The sequence below is a fragment of the Rhinopithecus roxellana genome, chromosome 9, assembly GCF_007565055.1.
Source record: "Rhinopithecus roxellana isolate Shanxi Qingling chromosome 9, ASM756505v1, whole genome shotgun sequence".
In the NCBI taxonomy this organism is placed as follows: Eukaryota; Metazoa; Chordata; class Mammalia; order Primates; family Cercopithecidae; genus Rhinopithecus; species Rhinopithecus roxellana.
Genome location: NC_044557.1, coordinates 44,293,891 through 44,317,096, shown reverse-complemented (window position 1 = coordinate 44,317,096; position 23,206 = coordinate 44,293,891). Strand labels below are relative to the sequence as shown.

The 23,206-nt window shown below is 43.6% G+C and overlaps 1 non-coding gene and 1 pseudogene across 1 annotated transcript; both read left to right on the top strand.

The window, feature by feature from the left end:
* Positions 1–4,577: 4,577 nt before the first annotated feature.
* On the top strand, positions 4,578–7,121 carry LOC104674234 (annotated as a pseudogene).
* A 7,953-nt stretch (positions 7,122–15,074) lies between these two features.
* On the top strand, positions 15,075–15,266 carry LOC115899849. The gene has a single exon (XR_004059445.1). It is a non-coding gene; the product is annotated as a U2 spliceosomal RNA (small nuclear RNA).
* The last annotated feature ends 7,940 nt before the right edge of the window (positions 15,267–23,206 follow it).

Genomic DNA, 23,206 nt, shown 5'->3' with positions numbered 1-23,206 from the left:
AAGAAAAGGAAAGAAAAGGAAAGAAAAATAAAGAAAGAGAGGTCTAGGTCTTTTGAAGTCTTTTTGGCTGCACAGCAGTCCAGTGTGCCCTTTGGTTGTTTCGAATGGCCGCTGGACTTCACCCACACTTTATAATGGTCTCCTCTTAAGACAAAGGCTCTGAGGACGGGCGCAGTGGCTCACGTATGTAATCCCAGCATTTTGGGAAGCCAAGGGGGGGTGGATCCCTTGAGGTCAGGAGTTCCAGGCCAGCCTGGCCAACATGACAAAACCCTGTCTCTACTAAAAATATGAAAAGTCAGCTAGGCATGGTGGCGGGCAACTGTAATCCCAACTACTTGGGAGGCTGAGGCAGGAGAATCACTTGAACCCAGGAGGTGGAGCTTGCAGTGAGCTGAGATGGCGCCACCGCACTCCAGCTTGGGAGACAGAGGGAGACTCCTTCTCGAAAAAAGACAAAGGCTCTGGAAGCCAACCCTTCTAAAACCAGCTCTAGTGTTTTCTCCCATAAAAGAAACTGCCTTTTGTCCATGCAAAAGGGACTTTCCAGCAAGTGGTATCAGAGCCTGAGACAGATGCACAGAGCACCCATATGTGGGGGTGTCATGGCAGCTGTCAGAGGGGTTTTGGAGCCCAAGCAGGGTGGGGAGACTGTCTAACAGAGGGGTGGGGGTGGAGGCAGCATGGAGGGTCAGAGGACTGATGAGATGAGGAGATGTCCATGCTGGGGAGGAGGCAGCAGTGGTCACGTGAGATTGGTTGCATGAAGAAATATTGATAAAATAGGTAAGTACGTTAAGGGTAGTAGAACCAGCTTGAACCCTGTGATGTCAGTGTGACCTTATGGTTTGGGGGTTTTGTTTTGGTTTTTTATTTTTTTTGAGATGGGGCGTCAATATGTTGTCAGGGCTGGTCTTAAAGTCCTAGGCTCAAGGAATTCTGCCTCAACCTATTGAGTAGCTGGGATTACAGGCACTCACCACTGTGCCCAGCTCTTTTATGGTTTTTGATAGGTAGGTAGGTAGGTAGGCATGTAGGTACTTCGATACATAAATAGAGATGATAGAGATGCTTAGATACAGAAACAAATGTGTGTGTGTGTGTGTGTGTGTGTGTGTGTGTGTGTGTGCTCCCTGGCTCTGTCTAGTCAAAGGGCCTAGGAGCAGTGAGCATAGCCCAGTGAGTACAGCCCAATCGCAATGAGCCCATCTAGCACCCAGATCTTGTTCTTAAATACCATCCTTTCTCTCCAAAAGTCAACCTAGGCTTCCTGGAGAAATGGCTATTTCGAAGGCTGAGGCAGGAAAATTATAGGATGACCTGGAAGATCTTGTTGATCCAGAAATCAAGGAAATGCTCAAAGACTAATGAGGCATGTCAAAGGGACACAGGAGCCAGTTTGAAGGGGCCCTCAGTGGCCAAGTCTGAGACAATTTAGTATCAAAATAAATTGTGACAACAACTTATCATAAACCCATTGAGTGAAACAGGAAACCGTGAGTCCATGTTGATATAAATAAATTCAAAATTTGGCAAGGAACAGGATATTTACAGTTTCAAAGTGCCTCCCCACAAAACACGTATTAACTAAATAGTGATTGACTACACATGGTTGAAGAGTAACTTTCTAATGAAAAGCCTAGCACCACCTTAAATCAGGTAATAAAGTAAACAGCATAATAAATGGGATAAATCAACATTGTGTGCTCCCTGATAGGAGGCAATGAGGAAAACACAGTATTGCTTTCATAATAATCAAATAACTGTCTGTATTCTTCAAAAGTATCAAGATTATGAAAGTCAAGGAAAGTGGAAGTGTTCCAGAAGGAAAGAGATGACACCTAAATCCAATGCTGAATTCCAAACTTGTTTTGTTTTATTTTTACTATTTAAAACAGTTGGCAAAACTTGACTGGGTGTGAGGATTAGATGGTAGAAATGTATCAGTGTTAGTTTCCTGCCTTGGATGGTTGGGCTATGGTGATATGGGAGAATGTCCTCGTTTGAGAAAATGAATACTGAAGTTTTCAGTGGGGTGAGCATTAGTTTGGCAACTTATCCTCAAATGGTTACCAGAAAGAAAGAGTTTTGTTTTGTTTTGTTTTTCTGTAGTTGCAACTTTTCAGTCAACTGCTTCAAAATAAAATTTGTATTAAAAAGAAACTACCAGCCGGGGGCCGTGGCTCATACCTGTAATCACAGCATTTTGGGAGGTTGAAGTGGGAAGATCTCTTGAGCCCAGGAGTTCGAGACCAGCCTGAGCAATATGGGGAGACCTCATCTCTACAAAAAATACAAAAATTAGCTGGACATCATGGCACGTGCCTGTAGTCCCAGTTACTCTGAAGGCTGAGGTGGGAGGACCAATTGAGCCCCCGAGTTCAAAGCTGCAGTTAGCTGTGATTGCATCACTGCGCTCCACCCTGGGCAACAGAGCAAGACCTTGTCTCAAAAGAAAGAAAGAGAGAAAAGGGAGAGAAAGAGGAAGGAAGGAAGGTCATCAACTAAGGTAAACTGAGGATATCTCTGTTTCTCAAAATCTAAAGTACCTAACAATCGATATTGAGATCTTTCCCTTGATTGTCACTCCCAAAATATTATTTAATAATATTACTCCTTTATCTCATAACCTTAACTATTATTCCATACCTCTTATTGTATCCTTTACAAAACATGGTTGAAAAAATTAGGGCCCAACACTTGTTTTTCCTTGCCCTGTTTTGAATATCTTTGCTGTCATTTATTTTCCATGTAGAATTGAAGTAGTGTAGCCATAAACGTAATAATCCCCTTTGACCTGGTAATTCCATCGCTGAGAATTTTGTCCCAGAAAATAACCAGAAGAAGACAAAACAAATGCAAATGATCTTCATTACCACATTACTCATGTAATTCCATAGTTTTGCCTGTACTCAAGCATAGCACTACAAGAAATAAAGCAATCCTATTACTGGCCCATCATAAAGGCAAATGGCCCCCAGAAGATGGTGAACATATTTCCTCAGTTTTCATCCAGACATTGTAGAGGGCAGCTGTTGCTTTTACCTAGCCAGCATTCATTCCTCTTTCTTCTGGTGACAACACCTTGAGTTTGCTTTGAACAATTACCCCTCTGCCATTGTACACAGGCTACAAGTTACTGCCCAAGAACCCTGACCTCCCCTGACCAAGCCCAGCTAAACCAGTGACTGAGGCTAATTTATCCTGAGGGTCTAATGCTAGAGAATGGCCATTAGTTCCTTCGCCCTGGAGCTCTGTTTCTGGTCCAAGTCTAGTTCATACATTTATTTTTAAATCTTGTGACCTACCCATATTTTTTTCTTTTTTTCTTTTTTTTGTAGTGGAGGAGACAGAGTCTTACTTTGTCACCCAGGCTGGAGTGCAGTGGTGTGATCATAGTTCACAGCAGCCTCAACCTCCTCGGGCTCAAGCAATCCTCCCACCTCAGCCTCCAGAGCAGCTGGGACCACAGGCACAAGCCACTGTGCCTGGCTAATTTTTTTATTTTTTGTAGAGACGGGGGTCTCACTATGTTGCCCAAGCTGGTCTTGAACTCCTGGACTCAAGTGATTCTCCCACCTTGGCCTCCCAAAGTGCTGGGATTATAGGCCTGAGCCACCATGCCCAGCCCCATATTTTTTCAATGCTTAAGTTATCTGTATTTGGTTTTTTGTTTGTTTGTTTTTAAGACAGAGTCTCACTCTCTGTTGCCCAGGCAGGAGTATGATCTTGGCTCACTGCAGCCTCAACCTGCCAAGCCCAAGTGATGCTCCCACCTCAGGAGCTGGGACTACAGGCGTGCACCATCATGCCCAACTAATTTTTGTATTTTTTATAGAGACGGGGGTCTCCCTACATTGCCCAGGCTGGTCTTAAACTCCTGGGCTCAAGTGATCCCTCCACCTAGGCCTCCAAAATACTGGGATTATAGGTGTGAGCCGCCACACCCAGCCTAGTTTCTATTTTATGAAACCATAAAACCTTCACTGTCCATCCAGATTCTTCCATGAATACGTTTCCAAAAATTTTTTTCTACATTTTCCCTCCTTCTTTGTCTTTTAAAAAATATTTCCTCTTCCTTTCCTCCAGAGTACATGTTTCTTTTGCATTACCCATAAAGTGAAAGCATCTCCAACCTGACAGAAGTAGCAAGTCCTTACCATGCTTCACGGGGGAAGCATTTGCCTTTGAGATTCTTCAGAGGAGAACAATTACCAGAAAAACAAGCCTTTCTCTTTCTGACATCGACTACCTCTCACAACAAATTTTTAAAGTATTCTACTAACAGTTCTCTTTATTCTGTCTATAAAATATCTTCTCTCACTGAAGGTGAAAAGGGAAAGAAAAAATGGGTGTGAAGGTAAAAGAAAATCCCATCTTGGAAATGGATGCCTGGAGAACAGAAATCTAGTTATCAAAATTGACTCAAGAAGAGAGAACCTAACAGAAGAATAACAATGGAAGAAATTGGGAACATTATCAAAAAGCTATCATCCTGCCAAACTCCAGGCTCAGATGATATTACAGGTTAAAAAAAAAAAAGAAGTCCTTAATGAAAAAGAAAGCTCTTAAGCAACATGATGGATTCAGAAGCTCATGAAAAGAGGCCACCAATACTAACATCTTCAAAACAAGATATATCACCTCATATTACAAACGTTGGTGAAATGAAGCATTATTTGTGTGGCTGCTGTACAGCCTTCAACAACTTCACAATCACATTTCCCATTCAGAATGTCCTCTTTCGACAACAGCTGTATAGCATCAAAACCCGTGATGTAAAACTTCATTTGAGAAGGGATGGATTTCGAAACTTGTATCGTGGAATCCTTCCCCCATTGATGCAGAAGACAACTATACTTGCACTTATGTTTGGTCTGTATGAGGATTTATCCTGCCTTCTCCACAAGCATGTCAGTGCTCCAGAGTTTTGCAACCTGTGGTGTGGCAGCAGTGCTTTCAGGGACAACAGAAGCAACTTTCACTCCACTGGAAAGAGTTCAGACATTGAACTCTTCAAGACTCCAAGCATCATGACACACTTACCAACACTTATCAGGCTTTCCAGGCACTGAAACATCATGGAATTGGAGAGTATTATTGAGGCTACATCATGACAAATTTACCAACATTTACCAGGCTTTCAAGGCACTGAAATGTCATGGAATTGGAGAGTATTATTGAGGCTTGGTGCCCATTCTTTTCCGGAATGGACTCAGCAATGTCTTGTTTTTTGGCCTTCAAGGTCCCATTAAGGAGCATCTGCCTACCGCAACGACTCACACTGCTCATTTGGTCAATGATTTTATCTGTGGAGGTCTATTGGGTGCCATGTTGGGATTCTTGTTTTTTCCAATTAACGTTGTAAAGACTTGCATACAGTCTCAGATTGGTGGGGAATTTCAGTCTTTCCCCAAGGTTTTCCAAAAAATCTGACTGGAACGGGACAGAAAATTGATGATCTTTTCAGAGGTGCCCATCTGAATTACCATCAGTCCCTTATTTCTTGGGACATAATCAATGCAACTTAAGAGTTCTTGTTAAAGGTTATATGCAAAAAAAAAAAAAAAAAAAAAAAAAAAAAAAAAAAAAAAAAAAAATCAGCTAAGTGCCACTTATCAACTGAATAGACCTTCTAAGAAGAATGCAGTTTGGACTCTTTCTTAATTGGCCAAATAAAAGTTGGTGTCACAACTCCAAGCTTCAGTGAGTTATGGGCAGAGCTGTTTTCCTTAAGCATCAACAAAACAGAATAAAAAGTTCCAATAGGAAAAAAAGAAAAAAAATCCCATCTTGCCGCATTTGGAAGAGAGTAAATTAGAAATAATGTGTCTAGGCCGGGCGCGGTGGCTCAAGCCTGTAATCCCAGCACTTTGGGAGGCCGAGACGGGCGGATCACGAGGTCAGGAGATCCAGACCACCCTGGCTAATACGGTGAAACCCTGTCTCTACTTAAAAATACAAAAAAAAAAACTAGCCGGGCGACGAGGCGGGCGCCTGTAGTCCCAGCTACTCGGGAGGCTGAGGCAGGAGAATGGCGTAAACCCGGGAGGGGGAGCTTGCAGTGAGCTGAGATCCGGCCACTGCACTCCAGCCTGGGTGGCAGAGCAAGACTCCGTCTCAAAAAAAAAAAAAAAAAAAAAAAAAAAGAAATAGTGTGTCTAAGAGATTGGTACAAGAACATCTACTTACTCAACGAAGCCATTAAAAATAATTATTACAAGTCCAGGCATGGTGGCTCAAGCCTGTAATCCCAGCACTTTGGGAGGCCGAGGCGGGTTTATCACCAAATGTCAGGAGTTTAAGACCAACCTGGCCAACTTGGTGAAACCCCGTCTTTACTAAAAATACAAAAAATTAGCCAGGCATGGTGGTGGGCGCCTATAATCCCAGCTACTCAGGAAGCTGAGGCAAGAGAATCACTTCAACCCCGCATGGGGAGGTTGCAGTAAGCCAAGATCGAGCCACTGCGCTCCAACCTGGGCAACAAGAGTGAAACTCCGTCTCAAAAAAATAAAAATAAAACGTAATTATTATACCATACGCCAGATAGTTATTATACCATAACCAAACAGAACCCCAATACTTACCAAATAGAACACCTCGCTATAACAGCAAGAGTTCCCCAAGGAAAAGAAATAAATACGAGATGGAGCATGAAAAATCAGCCATAAGCAAAAATGGCTGCCTTGGTGGCACACTACAAAAACTAAAAACCTCTTATAGAAGGGCAAGAAACTTCCTCATAGAGAAGGAGACTGCCAAGAGAGCGATTAAAATCCATGAACAAACGAATTCTTAAACTCTACTAGCTTTCGTTTTATATCTGCCCAGCCCAACTTTGTCCCCGCTTTTTCTAGGAACAAATACTTGCAAGGTAACTGACCTGGACTGGAATCCTCACAGAACCTTCCTCCTGCCTGCTGTGATGGTCTAGGGATGAGCTTGTGACTCAACTAGAGAGATGTTTCTTCTGGAGCCAATAGGAAATCCTGTAACCTCTTTGATCTTAAACTATACTCATGTAACCTCAGCTTGGTCAGCAGCCATCCCACCTTATGGAGGAGTCTGAGAGACTGATCAGGGATAAGCCAATCCTAGGATGCAGGCGCCATCCCTAAGTGTCTGCAGCTGCCCTCAGTCTCGCAGCACAGCAGTTCTGTGATACCTTCCATCAAAGCCTCATTTATCCTTAAATTGGATGAGATTCTGTCACAGGTGAGAGTCCCACCTGATACCATCATCCACCTAAACAAACAGTGGCCAAATGCATTTCTGGAATCATTGTCATTTCCAGAGTATTTGCATGACTTTTAGTACCCGGTAATTTCAACCTCGGTAGAGGTCTAAAGTGACTCACGTGCATAGCTAAATCCCTTAGCTAAGCACAGCTAAGACACAACTAAGACACATGCAAGCAAAAATCCAAGGAGCTATCTGGGTCCACACCTAGAAATTATCTTATAAATTAACCCCCTTTACTCTTCTTGGGCTGTGCAAAACCACAATATCTTCAGAATCTTGCCTACACAAATGACCTTTATACTACCATACAGAAATCATTTATTATGTTTAAAAAATGATGTATTGGCCAAGCGCAGTGGCTCACACCTGTAATCCCAGCAATTTGGGAGGCTGAGGCGGGCGGTTCATTTGAGCCTAGGAGTTCAAGACCAGCCTGGCCAACATGGTTAAATCCCATCTCTAATAAAAATACTAAAAATTAGCTGAGCATGGTGGTGTGTGTCTGTAGTCCCAGCTACTTGAGAGATTGAGGCAGGAGGATTGCTTGAGGCAGGAGGGCTGCAGTGAGCCCTGATCATGCGACTGTACTCCAGCCTGGGTGACAGTGAGACCCTGTCTCAAAAATAATAATAATAATGCACTAAAGAAAAAAGCCTCAAAATTAATTGGCATCTATCTCCAGGACAGCTGTCCTTTTTTTTTTTTTTTTTTTTTTTTTTTTTTTTTTTTTTTGGCCTGGTCTGGAGTTGTCATTCTGTATAACAAGGGCCACGCCTAAATGGCCCTTATGGACACAAACGCCAAGGTCAATAAAGAGTGAGAAAGGTAGGCTGATAATTTGAAAAGGGAGTAAAAATAACTTCTGACTGCTTCAAGCCTTTAACTGTGGGATCAGGCCAAGTTTACTTAAACCTCAGGGGCAATGTTTAAAATAAGATTCACTGTGTGTGTTTTAAGTTGCAACTGTCAAAAATTATTTACTTAATTCGAATTTGCTATTGAAAGATATGAGAGGACAAGCAATTGTGACAGCTATCTGGAGTGCCATAGGTTATCCTAAGATTTTATATTGTCTGAACATAAGTTTTTTTTTTTCTTTTTATCTTTTTCCTTATTTTTTTTTTTTTTTATAAGACGGGGTCTTGCTCTGTCACCCAGGCTGGAGCATGGTGGTGTGATCTCAGCTCACTGCAACCTCCACTTCCTGGTTTCGAGCAATTCTCCTGCCTCAGCCTCCCAAGTAGTTGGGACTATAGGCACGCACCACTACGCCCGGCTAATTTTTGTTATTTTTAGTAGACACAGGGTTTCACCATATTGGTCAGGCTGGTCTCGAACGCCTGACCTCAGGTGATCTGCCCACCTTGGCCTCCCAAAGTGCTGGGATTACAGGCATGGGCCACCCGCCCGGCCGTATTGTCTGAACATAAGTTTAATGCAAGGTGGGAAATGAAAGGGAAAATAAAACAGAGGAAAAACCCATTTAGAATGAGTAATAATAGATGAACTTTATGAAATTATCACTAGCTCTGATAATAGGCATATTTTATGACTTTCTAGAACATTCAAAAAATGTTTTATAAACATATATATGCATATGTGTGTATGTGTAAAGACGGAGAGTTAATTTTATGTGTCAGCTTCACTATACCACATCCTCAGTTGTTTGGTCAAACATTAGTCTGGATGTTTCTATGAAGGTGTTTTTTAGAAGTTATTAACTTCTAAATCAGTAGATCTGAACAAAGCAGATTACCCTCCATAATATGGGTGGGCCTCATCTAATCAGTTTAAAGCCTTAAAAGCAAAACACTGAGGTCCCCTAATGAGAAGGAATTCTGCCTTCAGGCTCGAGCTGCAACATCAACTCTCGCTGGAATTTCCAGCCTGCTGCCCTGCCCTGCATATTTTAGACTTGCCAGCCCCCATAACTGCGTGAGCCAATTCCTTAAAATACCTCCCCACTGCCCTCTGCCTCTCTCTATATATATCCTATTGGTTCTGTTTCTGTGGAGAACCCTGACTAATCTAATAGATGTGTGTGTGTGTTTGTGTGTGTATGTGCGCGCCACAAATTGATATTCCTAAGATGTAAAGTCAGGCTCTGGAGTAGAATACTTTGACAGACTCTATATGAAACTAGGAAACTATGGAAAGACAAAATAATACAGGGCAGAGGTTAGAACTTTACATGCAATTTTGGCCAGGAGCAGTGGCTCACGCCTGTAATATCAGAAATTTGGGAGGCCGAGGCAGGTGGATCACTTGAGCGCAAGAGTTCCAGACCAACCTGGTCAACATGGAGAAACCCTCTCTCTACAAAATATACAAAAGTTAGCCAGGTGTGGTAGTGCACGTCTGTAATCCCAGCTACTAGGGCCCAGCTGAGGTGGGAGGATCCCTTGAACCCAGGAGGCAAAGGTTGCAGTGAGCTGAGATCGTGCCACTGAACTCCAGCTTGGGTGACAGAGCAAGACTCTGTCTAAAAAATAAAGAACTTTACATCTAATTGTATTTGAATCCTTCACTTTAGTTGAATTAATAACACAATGCAGGGATTTGTTTTAATAGTATAGTTCCAAGTGATTTGCTTCACAGTTTCTCTAGAATTAAAGCCACTTCTGTTCTTAAAGGGAAACATCGATTTTAGATTTTGCTTCCTGTTAAAGAAGCTTACACTTGTTGATTTCCACAGCAAAGTGGTATTTATTTGGGGATATAAACAAGGCTTCTCAAACTTTAGTGTGCATATAGATCACCTGGGGAGCCTCTTAAAATGTAGATTCTAACCCCTTGGGTCTGGGGTGGGGCCAGGAGTCTGCATTTTTAACAAGCTCCCAGGTGGTGCCAGTGCTGTTGGTCTGCGGCCTATACCTTGAAAAATAGAGAACTAGAGCAGTGGTCCTCCCGCTGGAGTGGGCATCAGAATCACCTGCAGGCTTGTTCAATAGCTGACTGCTGGGTCCCACCCCAAAGTTTCTGATTCCCAGGTGCTGCCAATGCTGCTGATCTGGGGGCCACACTTTAAGAAACACAAGCTAGTAATGTTTCCCTTATTATGAGAATGGCATTTTTAAAACTACAAATTCCCATGTTTCTCTCTTCAGGAGTCTGATTCAGTAAATTTAGGGCAAACCCAGGAATCTACGTTCTTAACAAGCACCCTAGATTGCTCGTTGAAACGTGAAATCCTAAGCCAAAGAGTTGTCTCAATGCTGATGGTCTTCAAAATGTGTCATTACAGAAGTATGAACCCCACCTGGACACCCTAACGCCCACCTCTGGATGTGGGGAATAGTATCTATTAATACATATTTCTAACATGTTATTCTGACATATCAACGAGCTGAGAGCCACTGAACTGGAGCCACAGCCCCCAATTCTGACTGCATGTTAGAGATTTTTTTAAGTCCTCATTCCCTTCATTATCACCAGCCCCAGGTTCTCATTGAATTAGCCTAGGGTGGGATCCTGGTTGGTTGGTTTGTTTTTTTAATACTCCCAGTAGATTTAAGGTTCGGTGACGGCTGAGAACACTGTATTGGAGCTTCAGCCTCTGGTAAGCTTCAGGACAAATTAGCCTCTTCTTCCGTGAGGGTTCCTTCTCTCCTAAAACCCAGAGCAGACTGAGCAAAGCAGCCCATCCACTCCTCCTCCCTTCTTGTGCACACCCTGAACACACTTGGTCTTCTAGGGGAGGACACTTCTCTGGCAGGAAGCACCCCTGAACCCTGTCTGACCATAGCATTTCAAAGTAAGTGAAAAAGGTGACCTCCTCCGTTTCAAAATCAGGCCAAAACTCATTCATTTATTGATTCGTTTACAATATCTATTATGCTCCTGTTATGATCCAAGCACCCAACGACAGGTTGCAAATATAACTAACAAGTCCCTGCTTTTAAGGAGCTGACAATCTGGTAAAAGATTCAAGCACAGGCCAAGCACGGTGTCTTAGCCTGTAATCCCAGCACTTTGGGAGGCCGAGGTGGGCGGATCACGAGGTCAGGAGTTCAAGACCAGCCTGACTAATATGGTGAAACCCCATCTCTACTAAAAATACAAAAATTAGCCGGGAGTGGTGACACGTACCTGTAATCCCAACCACTCAGGAGGCTGAGGCAGGAGAATTGCTTGAACCCGGGAGGTGGAGGTTGCAGTGAGTCGAGATTGTGCCATTGCACTCAAGTCTGGGCAACAGAGCGAGACTCCATTTCAAAAAAAAACATTCAAGCAAATGAATACTCCTTTGACTCACATCAACATTCCTATTTTCTGAAATTTACGTGACAGAAGGGGGCACTCTAAACTTCCCTTCAGCATTAAAGAGATGACAACAGGTGTGTAACCTACGCTGCCTTCTTCCAGGTGCAAGCCCCCACCCACCACACTGGGAAGTAAGTGTGTCATTTAATAACCCTGCTGACCAGACGTGTCCTTTGATTGCTATTCCAATGGAGATATATCTCCATTATAGAGATAGTTAGATGTGTAAACAGACAGAGATAGGTAGGTAGGTAGGTAGGTAGGTAGATAGATAGATAGATAGATAGATAGATAGATAGATAGCTGGATCGATACACACACACACGCAGCAGGACAGGAAGTTGATTCTAATTTGACATAGGCAGTTCTGTTTTCTGCCGTTTTTCCATAAACTGAAATACCCACAGGAAGAACTGTTGCTATATCCCAGAACATACGCTACCCTGGTGATAAGTCCAGAAATGGCCACAATCCACCAAGGGGCCTGACACTGTCTGAGCCAAAGGTTCCTCCCTGCTGCTGCTCTCTAAGCCACCTTTTCATCGTAGACATAAGTCAGGGAATAACAGCATCTTGTTGGTGCAGGAATGGCCAGACTGAACTCATGAGCAATTGCTCACACAGTGAGAGCATCTCGGGTTCCTGATACCAGAAGTCATCAATCAGTCAGCTGTTCGGTCATTTTTGGTTAAAAGTACATAAAATATTTCCCAGTGCGTCTCATCATCCCTCTTAAATGTGTCTACTGATTACCCACAGCCATGTCGTCAAACGAACCACATTTGGCTGTTAACATCTGGAGGGGAGGGTATTGACGAGCAGAATTTTAATTTACTTAAGAGTTTCCTTTAATGAATCTCATTTTGGCAGGAGGAAGTCAGGAGCAGGCATCATAACACCATCTAATCTGCCACAAGCTTTTTAAAGTTGCTGTTTTTCCCTTTCTTCAATCAATCCATTTATTCCTTTCAACATCCCCAAGGGGTCAAGACCCTGAAGCTAGAAAAAAATCATATATTATGTGGCTCGCTTTTCTTTCAGTGAAAAATGTTTCCCATTGCTTTCTCTTAATTTACTGTTTCCCCCCTCTAAACTGAAGAGTTTGTGACTAACTGAAGGGTCTAGCTTAGCTGTAACATTTAATACACACAGTTTTAAGACTTTGCTGCAAAGCAAATTAATTTTCTAGGAAAACTGACAAGATTAACAAGTCTCCACTGAAGTCAGTTTCCAATGAGCAAAGCAGAACTCTGTCAGATGACCTCTCAACTTCTTCAGCTTATTTCTGGGTTGGATGAATTTTGATTTTATTTGTGGGAAACTTTTCTTTTATGAAATGAGATTTCCTGTTGTACAAGAATAAAGTCAATGGTGTGAGTGGAGATGTCGCTCAGCTGCTTGCCTGCTGTAAAACCTGGACAAGTTACCTAAGCTCTGTAAGCCTCAGCACCTCGTCAGTAAAATAAAGCCAGGATAGCACTGACATTGCGGGCTTATACTGAGGATTAAATGACAGTGGCTGGACATGGGGCTGAGTGTTCTGCTTGGCTTGGCTCTAGAGTAAACATTCAGTAAATGGTTGCTGCTAATATTTTACTGCTGTTATTTTTGGGACTAATAAGGTAGGGTTTGGATGAAGTAACATACAGGCAACTATTTATTAACTTTTCTTTTGATTAATATTTGTATCCAAAGTTGTCAGATCACAGCTATCTGCTTGTACATATGCTCTTTTCAGCAGCTAGATCTTTGGGTGAATTTGGAAGGTGGTTCAGAGAGGCACAGGCCTCCTTTGCCAATGTGGGAAAGAGAGCTGGTTCTCAGGGAGATGTAGCAGTTCACACATGAGGAGCACTCCATCGTACTTTACCTCAAAGCGGAAAAATTTTTCTTTACTCCTTTGTATAGAAGCAAAATAACAGTGTTGAAGCTTTAAAATATTGTAGAAAATGTCACCCTTTAATTATTTAATGATGACCCTTAAATAAAAAAAGGGGAAGATGGCCAAAAAGTGTGACATTCCGAGTGTGAGTTCCATTTCTGTTACCAATTGGTAACCTTGAGCAAGATTGTTTCCTAGTCAATAAAGTGAGGAATAATAATATTCAGTTGGACTTTACCATTTTGGGGTAAAAAAAAAAAAAAAAAAAAGAGTTACTTCATTTGAAAGAGCTTTATACATTTTTAAGTTATAATATTTGAAAGAAATGTAATAGTAACAGAAGTAATTTGCCACTGACTATCCAAAGAAGAAATTCTATTTTGCATGTTGACATTGTTCCCAATTTTTACACCATTTTTCAAGAGGAAAATGGATGGCTCTACTGTGCACAAAACTGTGATGCCCAGGGTTGCCTTAGCTATCGATCCAAGCAGATGGAGAAGAATTAATGGATTCTCAAAGCTGGGGTCACAAGCAGGTGTCATCAGGAAATTCTGTGCTGCTGCCTAAAGACAAGAGGCAAAGATGATAAACTAGAGGAGAGAGAAAGGGGCAGTCAATCCTCTAAGGTGTCTTCAAGGGTTAGAGAGTCTAAGGTGAGGGTAAACTGTAAATAACATTTCCTGGATAGCATAGCTGAATTTGTGGGTTTGTGGCAGGGTGTTAAAATGAAAGCCTCATGCAATTCAACTTAAGTTTGATGATAACAAAAAAGTTCCTATTTTTTGTACCATTTGCAGTCACACAAATATCTTTGCTTTCATAACAGTTTCTCTATTATTTCTTCCTTTCCAGCATCCTTCACCCCTTATAAAATCTACCTTGGGAGAGTTTGTTGGCTTTCTTAAAGTCATTACTATAGACAAGGTAAATATAGTTTAGCAAAACACTTCACACCTCTCTCCCAAAAAGAAAACTATTTTATTTAAAAAAAAAAAAAAAAGGAAAATCGGTCCCGTGATGAAGTCTAGAAATTATACTGGCTTTTTAATTAAACATTTTGGTTTTCTTCCTCACAAAATTAATACTTTATACATTCAGTTTAATTGCTAAAGAAAATATACACTGATCCATACTGCCAGATAAAAGTAGTCTACGTGGACAAATGACAGAGCATAAGGCCAACAGTCAATCAGAAAGATCAATAGGTGTATAGTCACACGTTCGCAGACATGCTCCAGGCCTCGATGAACCAAAGCAGCTGAATTATTATCTGACTCGCTGTCCCCCTACCTCCTGAGCCTATATAAACACATAAGGTCACAGTAATATTAATTCCAAATGGCAGTAGTTCCTAGCACCTCCAGTGTAACACCAGGACCTTAGCCACTCTTCCCAAATCTCCCTTGGTCATTTCTGGGAGTCTCCAGAGTGATGTCTCAGGCATGTTCTGTAACAAAGCCACCTGTGTTTGCCTGCTCCTGCTGTTGCTGCTGGCTATCCACTGGGACTTCATACTAGACTGCAGGCCCAAATGGAGAACAGGCACATGTATCTCCTTCCACTGTTCTTGGCCCTTCTATACTCCTGTTTCCTCAACAAAAGAAGCAAGAGAAACTAACAAAAACTCTCTCCTCCTTAAATTGAAAAAAAAAAAAAAAAAAAAAAAAAGGCTCATTGCTTTTTGGCCTTTTGGCCTTTGGCTAAGATCAAGTGTAGTATCTTAGTGAATATCTACAGTTAATATCTGATATGTCCTCTATCTGAGTACAACATACTAAGTGGATTTTCTGCAGCAAGGAGATGGAATAGGAGCTTGCTCCGTCCACCTGACTCATCAACCTGGTGCAGTACTTCCAGAAACGGTGCACTCCTCCCACAAAAAAAAAAAAAAAAAAAAAAAACCAGGCTCTAGAATATCAAATGTATCAGTCAAAATAGGCCAAGTTATGCAGCAGAAACAACTGGAAATAATAGCAGTGAAGCATGGCAAAAGATTTACTTCTTGTGTCTTCTATGTGTGTGATGCAGGTGTGAGGGGCTGTCTGCCCATTTGAGTCATCCAGGAAGCCAAGCTGACAGAGGCTCCATCTCTAAATGCTCCATGAGGGGGCTGGGCATGGTGGCTCACCCCTATAATCCCAGCACTTTGGGAGGCCAAGGCAGGCACATCACTTAAGGTCAGGAGTTCGAGACCAGTCTGGCCAACATAATGAAACCTTGTCTCTACTAAAAATACAAAAATTATAGCCGGGTGCCAGTGGCTCACACCTGTAATCCCAGCACTTTGGGAGGCCGAGGCAGGCGGATCACGAGGTCAGGAGATAGAGACCATCCTGGCTAACACGGTGAAACCCCATCTCTACTAAAAAATACAAAAAATTAGCCGGGCGAGGTGGTGGGTGCCTGTAGTCCCAGCTACTCAGGAGGCTGAGGCAGGAGAATGGTGTGAACCCGGGAGGTGGAGATTGCAGTGAGCCGAGATTGCGCCACTGCAGTCCAGCCTGGGCGACAGAGCGAGACTCCACCTCAAAAAAAACAAACCAAAAAAAAAAAAAAAATTAGCCGGGCATGGGGGTGCACACATGTAGTCCCAGTTACTCAGGAGGCTGAGGCAGGAGAATAGCTTGAACCCAGGAGGCAGAGGTTGCAGTGAGCCAAGATCATGCCACTGCACTCCAGCCTGGGTGACACAGCAAGACTCTATCTTAAAAAAATAAATGCTTCATGTCTTCTGTGGCCAGGCTCCTAACTAAAGGCTGTTTACATGTGACACAAATTACTTATGAACACATTTCATCAGCCAAAGGATATCCCATGCTTAGCCTTAAGGGAACAAAAAGTACAATCCTATCACATGCTTGGAAGGAGAGAATCAGAATGTTTGTGAGTAGTGCTGATGATCACCGAAGGCACCCATTCCAACTGATGTTCAACCCCCGCAAGGTGTGCACGACAGCAAACTCTGAACCGGAGTCTGAGTTCAGCTGCAGCTCTTGCTATGCTTAGGAGATGGTAAAATCACTTACTTTGGAAATTGAATCTGTCATCCTAATTTTATAGGTACCTGCTTTGTAGGCCTTACATAACCTTGTGGGACCAGGGGACCCACAGATAACTGAGAAGAGATATGCTTCCATATTCAAAATTTCACTTCCAAGACCCTTGGAAGTACACATACCTTGGAATTTGATCCAGAAAAAAAAAAAAAAAGTATTTTTTACTTTCTATTGTGTGTAGTGTAACAGCCACACCTACATTTAGGAGTTGTCACAGTTCCTGAGCATCTGAGATGACATTACCACACAGTCTTTAATTCTGTTGCCTCTTATCCTCACACCTGCTCTGTTAGAAAGGTATCTCCATTTGCGGATGAGAATTGGGGTGATGAATAATTTGCTCCTGTTTGCTGTTCCCTGTATTTTTCAGTTTGGCCTTACTGGCACACTGACCTTACTGACATATTTTGTTCTTCAGTGGGCCCTATTGTCTTTCTTCTTCTCTTTCTCCTTTGCTCTCCCTTTATTGTTGTTTGTTTGTTGTTCAGACAACACATTTTGCAGCCAATCCTAGACCTCTGTCCTGATTGGCTTTTTCTTCCCAGGCCTCAAGCATCTCCTGTCTGGCTCCACCTACCTTCATCCTGATACTGCAGGTAGGCATCTCCTTGACACCAGCTCCAGAGCCCAGGAGCTGCTCTGCCCAAGATCCACCAGGCTCCTTTCTACCAGCAGACCCAGGTGTGAATCCCTTACAAAGTGTACAATGTTGAGGTTGTATACACTTCAGCCTCACACAGGAATATTAGGGTCATAGGAAGGATACCCTTGCCCTGGCCTGCAGGGAGGGCTAGTGTCAGGATGAGAGGAGAGAAGGAATATAAAAGGACTTCTGCAAATCCGAAGGCATCAAACGACGACCAATGTTAGTTTACTTTCCTTGCCTCCCGTGATGTCCCTAGGCACCTCTCCCTCTGAACCTTCACAGCACCCTTTTTCCAATCTAGCTCTTATCCCCCTGTGCTGAAATTGCCCCTTGACTTGTAAATCTTAAGGCACTTGTGAGTGTCTTAGGGCCAAGGACTCTGTCTAATTGCACTCGGTGCATGCAGTAGGTCCTCAATGAATGATTGCTGAATAAATGAACCAAAGACCCTCTCCAAACTCCCAGCCCAAAGGGCTAAAGTTAAAATAAACTAGCTAAACCCTTTTGGGGGTCTTAATAACAATAGGGCAAGTATGTTCATGTAAATTGGTAAATGAAACCTTTCTGAGAAATGTTTATAACCTTTTAAATGTATATCTTGCAATACTCATTGTTTGTAGGGATTCTATTCAGTAGTCTGGAGACAGAGAAAGAACTAGAATTCAGGATGTGTCCAGGCCCCTAACTTTCCAGGTTCCCCTTTTATCCAAAAGAATACATCCACCTGGAATCCTGCTTTCGGGTGTAAAAGATGCCCATCTGAGGAGTTAGTCACTTGGCATGTTGAAACTTCAGATACTCCAGCGTTCAAGACTTGGGTGTCTCGTAGGAGTCCCAAATTAGCCTGTTGCTAAGTATGGACATACACAAAACTCCCCTTTACGTAATGGAGCATTAACGCCTACTTTATCTCCTACCTCATCATCTGTCACAGTCAAAAAATGGCAGCACAAATTCAAATTCCAAGGAAATTTTTTAAAAACATACATTGCATAGGAATCCCCTTAGAAAGCATGACCTAAAGAAAACTCCTTTGAGCTGTCTTCTGGATTAGGTAAAGTGGGACAGAAAAAGGACAGAAATAAGTGAATTTCTGTGGATCCAAAAACCCTAAAAAAAGTTATTTGGGTGAGTAATATCCTGTATCCCACACCTGTTTGGAATAGCTCAAATCCAAAAGTCTTGAGAATATTTCAAATTCTGAAAGCTTGAAATTATATTAGTATTATTTCCATATAGGAAGAAGCAATATATTTTCCGCCAAAATATGCGTAAAATTCCCCCTCTCCCTACTTCTAATTTTCTGCCCATGAAACCAATCTACTTTTATATGGTACTTGTTTATATGTTCTAGGGAAATGTTAAACCATTTTGAAATATAGACTTGTTTTAAGTTTAAGAAATGTTTATTCTAAATAGCCAGCACTTTCTACAAATATGGGTAATAATCTTTAAATCAGAACACTTATACCATCAGCCAGGCATGGTGGCTCATGCCTGTAATCCCAGCACTTTAGGAGGCCAAGGGAGGCAGATCACTTGAGGTCAGGAGTTTGAGACCAGCCTGGCCAACATGGTAAAACCCCATCTCTATTAAAAACGTTTAATATAAAAACTAGCCAGGCATGGTGGTGCATGCCTATAGAACCAGCTACTTGGGAGGCTGAGACATGAGAATCGCTTGAACCTGGCAGGCAGAGGTTGCAGTGAGCGAAGACTGTGCCACTGCACTCCAACCTGGGCAACAGAGTGAGACTCTGTTTAAAAAAATAAAATAAAATAAAATTTAAAAGATTTATACAATCAATTTAGGATAAACTAACACAAACTTACATGCCATCTTAAGGAGTGTTGGTTTCCTGCATAACCCAAAATAATTAATGTAATCCTCCTAATTGACTCATTCCTTACATTTATTAAACATCTATAATGTGCTACTGTTCTGGATGTTGGGGGTATAGCAATATATCCTCTAAAGTCCATACCAATAGGGAGTTTACATTCCAGCAGCAAGAGAACAAACACAAGCAAAATATGTAAATTAGATGGTGGCAAGTGCTGTGGTTGATTGCATTAATGGCCCTAACTCTTCATTCTCCCTCTCTCCATTCCCTTTGTCATGTTTTCTGCAGTGAGTGGGGCTTTTTCTCCTTTCCCTTGACTTTGAGGTTGGCCATGTGACTTGCTTTGACCAACAAAATGAGGTAGAAATGACAGCATGCCTGCTCCTGGCTATTTATTCTAGAGAAACAAGAGGCTTTCATGACTCCAAGGCCTTTCTTGCTGTTTTGCCATTGCGTGAGAACATGCCCAGGCTGGTCTGCGGGTTCAACGAGATAAGAGATACAGAGCAGAGCTGCTTCAGCGAAGCTTCCTCAGTCCCATTCAGTGCCCCAGGAGACTCTCAGATGCACATATGAGCCCAGCCAGCATAAGCAGAGCCACCCAATGTGCCCAGCCTAGATCTGGTGACCTCCAGTGGACCCCGGATGCACGAGCTAAAATAATAAATGGTCATTGTGTGAGATTGAGTTTGGGGGCTGTTTGTTACACCTTGGTAGTTAACCAATAGAAGTGCTTTATTAAAAAAAAACAAAAACAAAACAGTGAAGGGGATAGAGGGTACTGCATGGTAGTGGTGATGCTGGGGTCAATTTCAAATACCTTCCTTGTATACACTTATTTTTAAAATATAACACTTTTTTAGTGACTCTAAAGATACCTCTCTTTCCAATGATTGAGAGGTTCTTATGTTCATTACCTAGTGTCTCCATTATGTATTTGGTACTCTCATCCAGGTAGTACATGGACCCAAACAAATATGAGGAAAAAAAAAAAAATGCTAATGTGTTCTGGTGTGAGAAGCAGAGCAGAAATGAACACCCTTCTCCAGTTGCAATCCAGCTACACATCCCTGTTCTTTCTCATGTTTGAAGTGCAGTGTGCAAACTCAAATATTCTCTTCTTAATGTGGCATCCTGTGGTTCACTACAGCTCAATTAAAACCTTCCCCAGAGGCATTCTTTCCTAAATTATTATAAACTCACTTAAGGTTAAAGGCAGGGGGTTTAGCCAATAGAAGTCTATTGGGAAATTTGGACAACAGAGTTCTTCCAATACACTTCTTGACGTAAAGAGACCATCTTTCGGCTGGGCTCATACCTGAAATCCCAGCACTTTGGGAGGCCGAGGTGGGTGGATCACGAGGTCAGGAGATCGAGACCATCCTGGTTAACACGGTGAAACCCCGTCTCTACTAAAAATACAAAAAATTAGCCGGGTGTGGTGGCAGGTGCCTGTAGTACCAGCTACTCAGGAGGCTGAGGCAGGAGAATGACGTGACCCCGGGAGGCGGAGCTGGCAGTGAGCCGAGATTGTGCCGCTGCACTCCAACCTGGGGGACAGAGCGAGACTCTGTCTCAAAAAAAAAAAAAAAAAAAAAAAAAAAAAAAAAAAAAAAAAAAAAAAAAAAAGAGTGAGAGAGACCATCTTTCAAAGATTCTTTTAAATTATTATAAATGTAGGTAGTGCTGTTGTTCTGGGGAGCTCCAATCCCTTCCCAAGTAAGCCAGTGTGGTCGGTGAGCACCTGTAGTCCTAGGTACTTGGGAGGCTGAGGCATAAGGATCACTTGAGTCCAGGAATTCAAGGCTGTAATGAGTTATGACCGAACCATTGCACTCCAGCCTGGGTGACAGAGTGAGACCCTGTCCAAAAAACAAACAAAAAAAGCCTTTCGAAATTAACTTCCCTACCCTCTGGTAAGGTGAATGCGGGTTCCATAAGAGTCCTTATGCCGGCCGGGCGCGGTGGCTCAAGCCTGTAATCCCAGCACTTTGGGAGGCCGAGACGGGCGGATCACGAGGTCAGGCGATCGAGACCATCCTGGCTAACACCGTGAAACCCCGTCTCTACTAAAAAATACAAAAAACTAGCCGGGCGAGGTGGCGGGCGCCTGTAGTCCCAGCTACTCGGGAGGCTGAGGCAGGAGAATGGCGTAAACCCGGGAGGCGGAGCTTGCAGTGAGCTGAGATCCGGCCACTGCACTCCAGCCTGGGTGACAGAGCAAGACTCCGTCTCAAAAAAAAAAAAAAAAAAAAAAAAAAGAGTCCTTATGCCCTACCTAAAAATGGGGACTAAGAAGGTCCCAGCCCAGCTTCAATTTCCCATTGCCTACAAATCCTAAACATATATTATACTTTCCATCTTTGTTACAAAATGATAGCTTCTGTGGAAACGAAGTCACTAGTCCCAGGGCACAGTTCTAGAAAACTTTAGTGGGTAGAATTGGTTCCAATACAGTCTCAGCCAAAGATGATGAATGTATAAAGGTGCAGGAAAAAAATTCCTCTGGATCCCTTGTCTTCTAGGGAGTTACCTGTTGGTGGCTCCAGCGTAGTGGGGGAAAGGTGCAAGAGTGGTTGCTGCTTTTTTTTTTAATTCAAAAGCCCCCACCTCTTGCAGATCCAGAGCTTCTTGATGGAGGTATTTTCAAGGGCTTCTAAAACTACTGTCTTTTCAAATGTCCTCTTCCTTTGTCTTTTACGGATTTGAACAATTTAGATCATATTTCACAGAGTTGTGTGATCTTGGGAAAATCACTTAACTTGTCTGAGCCTCAAATTCTTCTCTAATAAAATAAGAAAGTTTCTCCCGGTTCCAATATGCTGCAATTTAAGTACACATGTTTAAGCTACTGAATCCAAACTAAACACATGATAACTTTCAGCCTACTACAGGCTATCGTTCTGGACACAAACCAGCTGAGTCAAAGTAGTTCAATAAAATGAATTAGATTAGATCTTTCACCATTTTTTTTTTAAGTCTTAGCAGTCCTCCTTAAACCGTTTTTATGTTCAGCCTCACAACTTTTACAAGCAATGACCAAGCTGTAAATAGTTAAGAATTTCAAAGCCCTCCTCAGACCTAAACAATTTGGCTTTTTAGACTTCTGAATAAAATGATAAGCTAAAAGGTCTGTAGGAGAGCATCAGAAGTCTTCAGCAGGCCTTTTCCCGTCTAGGCTCTTATTCGGTGACCGGGCTGATAAAATTTCCTCTGAGAATGCTTACTATCTCCAAGCCAGACCTAGTAGCTACTGGTTCCCAGTCAATTGCTATTCACACTCACACATCTGCACAGATAAAGCCACTTTAAACATCATGCTGTGGGGTCCTGACATGATGACAGAGCCACCAGCTGTCGGGGCACTGCACTGAATTGGGGACACAAACCCCATTTTCCTATGTAAATTGGCCTGGACGCTGCTTCGGCCCCCAACAAAAGGGATAGTCCTGTTAAATGCGGCCATCTGGCCGTCCTCCGGCCCCAGTGACACCTCCGGGATAGGGCGAGCGGGAGTGATCTTCGGGGGGCCAGGAAGGTAGCGCGGTAGAGCGCAGCTGTCACCCCGGCCCCAGGGGTCCTGCCCACAGAGGTTGGGGGCGAGCAGATTCGCGGTGGTCTTAAGCCTGGGGACCCGGGACGCCTGAGGGTCTCACAGCGCACTCCCGGGGTGGGGGAGGGCGCGCTTTGTTCCTGGGCCCCAATGCGGCGAGGCGCCCGAGCCTTGGGCAGAGTCTCTGCTCGGTCCCCAGGGCCCCAGGGCAGCTCCCGCCTGGCCGCGAACAGCCGCGGGCGCCTCCATAGCAACAGCGTGGGAGCTCCGCAAACCGGGAAGAGGAGCGGGGGAGGAGGGGAGGAGGGGAGGAGGGGAACAGGGGAGGAGGGGCGAGGAGGAGGGAAGCAGGGAGAAAGGGAGCAGGGAGAAGGGGAGCAGGGGAGGAGCTGGGGCAGGAAGAAAGACCGGGGGCGGCGGCGTGGATGGGGGCAGGGAGAAGGAGCGCGGGAGGGGGAGCGGGAGGAACAGAGGCGGGGAGAGCCGGCGGGAGAGGGGAAGGAGTGGAGGAGCCAGAGCTGGGAGGAGGGCGGGATGGGGAGCCGGGATGAGGGCGCGGCCCCGGGCAAACCCGTCCAGCCCTCCAGGGCTGGGTGCCCGGGCCAGATTCTCCAGCCGAATTCCTGCCCCAGCTGCCTGGGGGAGGGAGGCGAGGGAGCCGGAGCGGGCGGGGACTGCGCAGGCCCGTGGGACACCGGGCGCTGGGAGGCGGCG